The following is an 8,759-nucleotide window of genomic DNA, read 5'->3' on the forward strand; positions in this document are numbered from 1 at the left end:
AGCATTTGTAAGACATAGTAAGACTCGATAAATATTTTGCTGTTATTATCCAGAGGTCCTATTTATGATAAAGTTTTAGAATAAGTTGGCTGTTTTATCTAAGTTTTTAAAAATGTATGGTAGGGGGGATCTCGTTTTTAAAAAAATTGCTTGGATGACATGCCTGGAAAAGTTTAATGGTGGGAAGCTAAGTAATGGAGTGAGACTGAAATAGCTGCATGGAAATAAAGCATTTAATGTGGAAATAAATGAAGTTGCCACCCAGAACTAACAGCCAGAGTCCTGGCTGGGCTGTAATTAATGAATACGATGGGCAAGATTTATAAGGATATTTTAAGGAGTAACTGCACTGCATGGAGCTCTGGGTTTTACGCCTGGGCTGAAGTAAGATCAATGGGAAATCCATTAGTTCAAGATTTAGTGGGTGGGAATGAGGCTTCCCTAGCACTGGGGCTTTGTGTATGGTGGTCACTAGGGATTGTTTCTCCAGGAAAGCCATGGAGATGAGGAAAAAGTTTTTTAGCCCTTGGAGAAGGAATGATGGACCACATTTCTTTCCCTGTGATAAAAATGAGGCAAAGAGACGGTGAGCCCAAATGTTTCCAGAGAGTCTTCTGGGAGCACTGGATAGCAGGCCAGAAGAAGTTTCCTTTCTTGGTAGAGCTGTACTGAGCTCTGTGCACATCTCACTGCTAGGAGCTTGGTCACTGTAAGGATACATGTACTGGTCACCTGAGATGGTGTATCAGCAAACTAAAGGCCTCCACAATCCAGTGATATCTAGCATTGATCTATCGATCATTCTAGGTGGCCCGTTTGCACCCTGAGGCCCTAATGTATGCAGAAGTTTGATTTGTGACTTGTCTTGTTTTCATCATCATCAGAGAGAGATGGCTCATCCTATCCAACTAAGGCCTCTTTTCTGTAATGGAATTTGGAGATAAAAAGCCCCTATATGCATTCAGTTCCCCTTTGCTTTGTGCCCAAGGAGGACTGAAGGATCAGCTCATGGTTGAGTCTCCTTGTGCTTTACTTCTGAGCCCAGTAACCCAGAGATGTCTAACTCAGGCTTACCCCTGGAGAAGATGATTTTCCATTTTCCCTTAGTCTTTGCTTGAAGCCTTTATACCACACCAAAACATGAACAGGTTTGTTTATGTTGTTAGTTTTGTCTGGATATCCTTCTCCCAGAAGCCCAGCTTAGCTCCCTTAAGGGTCTGTTCCTGGTCCAGCGGTGACCTTAGCTGCATATAAACATAGCACAATTTGTTCTTATTGTCCCTGGATTTAACACCTGTATCACTCCATTCACCTTGCTTGTACTTTTTGTAGATACTTGACTATGTTTCCTAATTTATCTATTTTTTAATCCTGTCTCTTTTAAATACTTTCTTTGTGAAATACTTATCAATGACTTTCAGGTTTCAAAAACAGATTTTTAGCTTTGTTTTCGGGATGTGATTATAGTTTTCTTCCTCAATGATGGTTATTTTAAGTGTAGAGCACTGGTGGTGATTCCTATCTTTCCATCAGTCTCAAGGATATACTGATGTATTGGTTTGGCATTTTATGTTTCATTGATAATTGTAAAATAATTAACATTAATTTGGTGCTTTATTTTGTATCAGGTACTATGCTGAACACTTTAAATACCTCATTTTATGTTAAATAAAGTCTCATTTCATGCTAAATTATACCCTTAACAGGTGAACTAAGGATCAGAGTTTTAGTAGCCTGCCTAAGATCACACAACTAGTAGATATAACTGTATCTACCAGATTCCAAAGTCTATCTTTTAATCATCACATTATATATCATATTCAAGAGCTGATATTATATTCGTATCATATCATATTCAAGATCTTGATAATATTATAAGGTACCCATCATTATCCCTATTTTATAAATGAAGAAAAACAGGGGCCCAAGAAAGTTAGGTGTTTTGTCTAAGGGAATCCAATTAGAAAATAGAAAATTAGGACTTGAGTTCAGGTGTTCTGATTCTACGTTCAATTCCCAACCCACTGAATCATATTGTCCATCTAGGATGTTGAGGATTTTATGTTCTTTTCTCACTTTTTGAAACCTATAATCTCTGACATCATGTCAGTTTCAGTTCTGTTTCCTCTGCCTCTTCTACCTCCTACTGAGACTCCACAGGTCAGGGTCTCATAGCCTTTGATTTTGCCATGAAGACACACGAAGAAAGTGTGACCTTGTCTTACAGATACATCATCTAAGTGGATTTCACCTCAACAAGTTTTCTGTGATGTACCAAGAAGACAACTGAGTGGAGTTGTTTTGTCAATAAGTGTAAGGAACAGGTAATCCTTATAAAATCAAGTTATCATCTGTCTGAGAGCTCAGGGAATTAATTACACAATGAGCAAGCCATTTACTTTGATGAATGAGTATTTATTGCATATCCATTGAACATCTAAGTCAGTTTTAGGTGCTATTTGTGCAAGGGCACAAAGAAACAACTAGAACACAATAAATATTTGCTGAGGATCTAGAAACTACCAAGACACAGCCTTATCTTGTCAAATCATAATCAGTGATTTGTGGAGGGGGGAAGTTGAAGCAGATAAATGTGCTAAATGTTATCACATAATATGTGTAAAATGAACAGTATCCAAAGAGCAACATGTCTGTTAATCATCCGACTTTCCACAGTGCCTGTGACAGTATATTGTACAAAGATACTGTCCCCAAATATGATGACCATAAATGAACAAAGCCATGAGAATAGAGAAGAGAGTGTAAAAGACTTCCTTGAGCAGGTGTGAAGAGAGGGAACCAGGAAAATGTCATGTAAAAGAGATGAACTTTAAGGTATGTATATAAAACTGAACCTGTATTTATTTTGGAGAGATGGCTAAAGACAGGGAGAATATTCTAGACAATTCTGAATTAATATGACTTATGGGAACTACAACTGGAAAGGAGCTGAGGTAAGGTTATGAAGTGCCTTGAATGTCTTGCTACAGAATTCAAGTTTGGTTTTTAAGTGAATGTGTTAAATGGAGAAGTGACAGGGTTGGGCCTGCATTTAAAGGAGAGGACAGGAGGCAGGTCCCCTTGAAGGCTTTGGGCCAAGTGTACTTCTTCACCACAGCTTTGTAAGCAAAGTGAAGGATAACACCTTGATAGACAAAACATGATTGATGAAGATGCTATTAACTGAGAAGGGAAATTCAGAATGAAGACAAGTTGTGAGGATGGGAATAAGGGGAAAGTAGAATATGTAGATCATGAATTTCAAATATATCATGTTGAATTTGAAATGCCTTTGGGACATCCAGGTGGATGTACTTTGGAGACAAATATAGGACTGGGTTTTTTGGAGAGAAGTGTGATCTAGGAATTTATATTTAGAAATGATCAGCATATAGGAATTGTGCACTGTGAGTATGAATGAACTCACTTTTGGAGAGAATTAAGAGGACTAGAAAATGCCTTCCTGGAGTTAACAATCTCATAGACTGATACATCAGTCTGGAGTATTGAATCTCCTTTGTCTAGAAGCTTCTTTTTCTAGGAATGTTGATCCATTTTTATCTTTGACTCAGTGGGATGGAAAGTCTTGAGATTGTTTTCACTTAAAGGAAGTCTCTGATTCATTCCTTCATTCTGACTAATACCCATCACAGATCAATTCAGTTCAGCACCCTGACCAGGCCCCTGAGTACATGGGTCACTATACTACAGTAGGCACTACAGGTTTTACAAAAGGAATAAATTCTCCCTCCAAGGAACTTCCAGGATTGTAGAGAACAGTTATCAAGTATAAGTAACTACAATGCAAAATAGAATAAAGTTCCATTTACATTAACAAATTAAATGCTGCGAGTGTTCAAAAGATGGAACAATTAGAGTTTGCAGAGGTTATGGAATGTTCCATAGAAAAGGTAGTCTTGAAGGACAAATAGATTTATGATGAGCAAAAATAGTAAAGGTTAGTGATAGAAGAAATAATAAAATTAAAATGACAGAAGGGATTAGATTCAGCTGGTTTGTAGAAGAATATTGGGAGGCTTACCTGTAAAGATGAGTTAAGGCCTTGAATACCAAGGTAGAAAGACTATGTTTGATTTCATAGTTCAAATAACACAAGCTCTCTTTCAATGACATTTCAGAGGTCAGTACAGGCTTTCCCCAATTTCAGAACAAATGAGTATTAGAAGGACTGTGGTCTTTTTTCAAGGAGAAAGTTAGTTGATTGGCATTACACAGTCATCATATATGGGCAACCTAAAATTGAAATCCACTTCTGAAGACAGATACTGTTTGTTTAGAACCAAGCCACAGCCCCAATTCCCATTTTCTTAGATCCAGATCTGTATTTTCTCAGCACATGATTGCCTTGAGGGGACTGCTCTTGTTTTTCTAGGGAGTCATTTGTTATCTTAAATATTGGCATCTTCAAGATAAGAGTTTTCTAAATCACATTTACAGAACGCTTGTAAACACTCCTCATGTTTAGAACAGCTTTCTTCATTGACCTTGTGCCATTGATGTGCTCCAAGCTACTTCAGGGCATTAATTCCCTGAAGCTTTACCATGGAAACACACTTCCGAGTCAAAACTCTTCCCTCTGCCTGGGTGTGGGCCTCAAAGCGTTTATGTGGCAGCTTACATAACCAGTCCAGCAGGATTTTCAACAAAACCCGAGCCGCCATAGGGATACAATATTTCTTTTCCTAATTGCTCATAATTTCATCCTATTTCTTCAAACAGCAATTGAAGATGACATTACACTCCCTTTTATGTCAACTGATGGTGCATAATTCTCTCCTGGAACAGCCAACGACTGTATTTACTAACACATTAAAAAACATCGATGTGTATTCAGGCCAGAGCCATTTTTACATTGGTATTTTATGTGTACATCAGATGGTGGAATGGTGAAAAGGGGTTTCACTCTTATAAAAAGCATCTCTCAGCCTTGCAGATAGAATGTACGGCTGAGGGCATGGGAATAACCAAATGTGCCAGTTATTATTTGTTATGCAACATTCCCCCATGCACCACCATGCTGGCCTTGGATCCATTTTCTTCCTTCCCTGCCTTGCTTTGTACCTAGGAAGCTGTCCAGTGCAGTTGTATTCCCTAGGCTCCCTTTGTCCCTCTGGATCCTGGTTGCTGTTCCAGTGGGGAACAGCAGCAAGAGATAGAGGATGGAGAGAGAGAAAAATCATGACATTTCTTTCTTGCTCTCTCCTTGCATTAGTGTAGTATTTCTGATGGTAGCTATACCCTGCTATGACTATGGCTTTCCCTGGAACCCTGGATTCCATCACTGTCCCTTTGTCCCTTCTGGCCTGGAAATGTAAAGGATTTCACCGGTGGCCAAATCCCTGGGTACTGTAGCATCCTTACTCATCTCTCTGTAGGGAACGCTTTCATGTAGGTCTCTGCATTTGAGCCATTTGGGATGAATTCCATTTTTCTTAGATTCTGATGGAAACACCAGATATTTCAGTTTCTAAAGAAGTTATTTGGCAAATGAGCTATTGTTCACCTTGGTGACAGTCAGCGTGGACCTTTCTTTCATGGGTATCCAGGGGCCCACTATGGAAATATCACCAGAAGTAATTAATTATAGAAAACTGAAGCTTACATTTTTTAAAAATGAAGCTAGAATACTTGACTTTGAATGGTGATACAATATATTGTAGGTTTTATATGCACAGCTTATGGGAACACATAAGATGATGAAGTCTCAGTGTGAATAATGTGCTCACTGATAGAGAAAAAGGTCAGAGGAAGAAGCAGAGTAGATCAGACCTGTGTGATTCAGTAGACTTATAGGTGAGGAAAGAGAAGGTAGGGTAGATGAAGCATTGAAAAATACTAGAAATGTGCTCTCATAAAGGATTGTGCTACTCATTCTCAATACCAAGTGATCTTTTGTAGGAAATGCACAAATTGCTCAGCTTGAGAACACAGGAGATCTGGCTCCATTCACCATTCCACCACTGTGAGAGATCAGCCAAGTCATTGTGCCTCAATTTTGCCATAGGTAAATGGGATAATTATCAACATCTTAACTCTTTTACGAGGTTGCTATGACTATAAAATTTAATTATATGTATGAAAATACTGGGGAATAAATACATGTGATTCACTCTCAGAATAATATCTCAATTTATTTTCTCTTGGTAGAAGTGAAAGTTAAATGATTTTTTTCTTTAATGTGAAAAACCATATGCAATTTGGAAGCCAACCAAACTTTTTACCTGAGGCTATATCTGATGGGGCTAATTGAACTCAAAGCTCAGATGCAAATCATTAAACCATTTGCCTGTATCAGTGTCCTGTACACAGAGCATTCTCATATCTATTTATACGCTGGATTTATTTTAATAGATTAGTTTGGGTATAGTTAACATTTTAGTGATGCAGTGGCATAGGCCAAAATACCTAGAAAATTATGAATTTGGTAGAAATAATAGCAGGCTTTTAATAAAAAAAGATGAAAATAATTGGGGTCATTTTGTCCTTCCTAAAATGGGTAGAAAGGAATTTTAGCCGTGAGAGAAATGCTATAAAGTCATTGAAATAACATAAACTGTGGCACCAGAAAAATCATCACTAACTTCATGACTTTGGGATTTTTTTAAAACCCCTCTAAGTCTCATTTGTAAAATGGATATAAAATACCAAGGTTCGTTCTATGTATCTATCTATTTATCTATCTATCTGTCTATCTGTCACTTATCCATCTATTTATCTATCCTTGGAATTAAAGACTCTCTGGTGCTGAAAACAGACACAGAAGAGAAGAAAATCTTGACAAGGCAATTTTTTTTTTATTCATATGTGCATACAATGTTTGGGTCATTACTTCCCCCTTCCCCCACTCCCTCCCTTACCCCCCCCACCCCCACCCCCTCCCTCTCCCCCCCACCCCCTCAATACCCGGCAGAAACTGTTTTGTTGACAAGGCAATTTCTTTTGATCAAAAGGGTACAAGCACATGTTCACTCCAGCTGAGTGGACACGTGAGCACAAAATGGTTGACAGTGGCTCCTCCTTACATCCCTGACCCAGTTGTACTTGCCCCTTACCTGGGATTTGTCCAGGTCAAAGGTTCACAGTCTTTCTATATTGGCTAAAAGGCTTGGGGGATGGGTTAGGGCACCTAATTTGGTGGGCAATTTTTGCAGGCAATGGGGCTGTACAAGAATCTGGAAGAAGAAACAGGAACCTTTTACAATGCAAGTGACCTAAGATGGTGACCTGAGGAATTTTAAGTAATCTAAGAAGGTGACATATACTTTGATTGAAAATATCATTTCTCTTACACTATCTATCTAGGCACAGGGTCTGGCATAGATAAGATGCTTAATAGCAATTATTAATGAAATTAATAATATGATTTCAGTTTGCCATCCTTTCTTCAGAGTGTATTAAACAGTAAAGACTTTACTATGTTAAGTAACAAGCCCTGCCTGAAATACCTGTAGTTGAACATGACAAAGGTTTACCCATTTCTCTGCTACAGCATAGTATGGAGTAAGTGGTTGTCTTTTAGGCAGTGACTTAGGGTCAGAGATTTTCCCATTTGTAGTTTTGCCAGTGAGGGCTCATTGCTTCAATGGGAAGAAAAGAGATAGAAGATGCCGGCATGTACTTTCAAGGGCCAGGACAAGAAATGGCTTTTGTCTCTTCCATCTATCTTCCATTCGTCAAAACTTAGTTGCAGGGCCTTTGACCTAATAGCAAGAGAGGTTGAAAAATTTAGCTTTCCTCTGTCCCAAAGAAAATAAAAATGATGTGTCTCTTTCTCATGTGGCAGGTATAAGACTCATTGGTCCTAAGAAAATGTATTGATAAAATTTTTTTTTGTTAGACAGTTTCTTAATTTTTTTATAACATATCAGGTCAGGACCGTGGTTTTAAGCCTTCCAGTCCTTACAAAGGGTTAAACATGTTCTAGTCTGCTGTGAATGGTGGAACTTGAAGAGGGCAGAGCCTTGAGCCTCTTTGTGCACCTGCCCTGTACAAGTATCAATAGAAGAAGGAGTGGAGGTTATTGACCTGGAGAATGGCAAATGTGTGGGGAGCAGCTGTTTGATTCCAGGCACCTGCCAAGAAAGTGCATGTAAACTGCTGTGGGCTTTCACAGACAAAACAGGAGACCCAAAAGATTCTTGGAGATTTGGGGAAAAAATATCTGAGTGGTCTGGGGTTATCACAGCAGCTAAATGAAGGGAAGCTGTCATCCCATCTTGTTGTGAGGCTGTGATGGCCACATGCCATCAGTCATGACTAGGAATAGACTCTCAGGCAATACTTATTATGACGCCTAGATGGAACCTTGAACTGCAAAAAAAACTAAAAGCTTTGAATCATTCTGAGCATTTTTCAAAATTATGTTAGCCCAACTATCTGTTACAACTTTTATTTTTTACCATTGATAATATTTACATTTATGATATTACTGGTGGTATTTCCTAGATTTTTATGTTTGATCTTTTATTAATGATACATTTTAGTATAAAATGCATGGAAAATTTGAGCACCAAACTCATAAGCCTTGCTCTCTCCTATCCCAGTGTTGTGTTGATTTTCTCTCTCTCACACACACACATTCTCTTTCTCTTCCTCCCGTCCTGCCTATCTCTTTCTCGCTCCCTCTCTCTCAATCCTTGTCTATTCAAATCCTTGTTTTCTTAAGCCTTTACCTCTATGATTATCTCTTCCATGAAGCCTTCTGATTATGGGGGCTATCACTAATAAACTAGATATAA

At 38.5% G+C, this 8,759-nt stretch overlaps 1 long non-coding RNA gene across 1 annotated transcript; it reads left to right on the top strand.

The window, feature by feature from the left end:
• The first annotated feature begins 2,226 nt into the window (after positions 1 to 2,226).
• On the top strand, positions 2,227 to 6,010 carry LOC141414090 (uncharacterized). The gene is made up of 3 exons (XR_012439182.1): positions 2,227 to 2,324; positions 2,677 to 2,835; positions 5,920 to 6,010. It is a non-coding gene; the product is annotated as an uncharacterized lncRNA (long non-coding RNA).
• Positions 6,011 to 8,759: the final 2,749 nt, after the last annotated feature.

The sequence above is a fragment of the Castor canadensis genome, chromosome 11 (genome assembly GCF_047511655.1).
Source record: "Castor canadensis chromosome 11, mCasCan1.hap1v2, whole genome shotgun sequence".
NCBI classification, from domain to species: domain Eukaryota; kingdom Metazoa; phylum Chordata; class Mammalia; order Rodentia; family Castoridae; genus Castor; species Castor canadensis.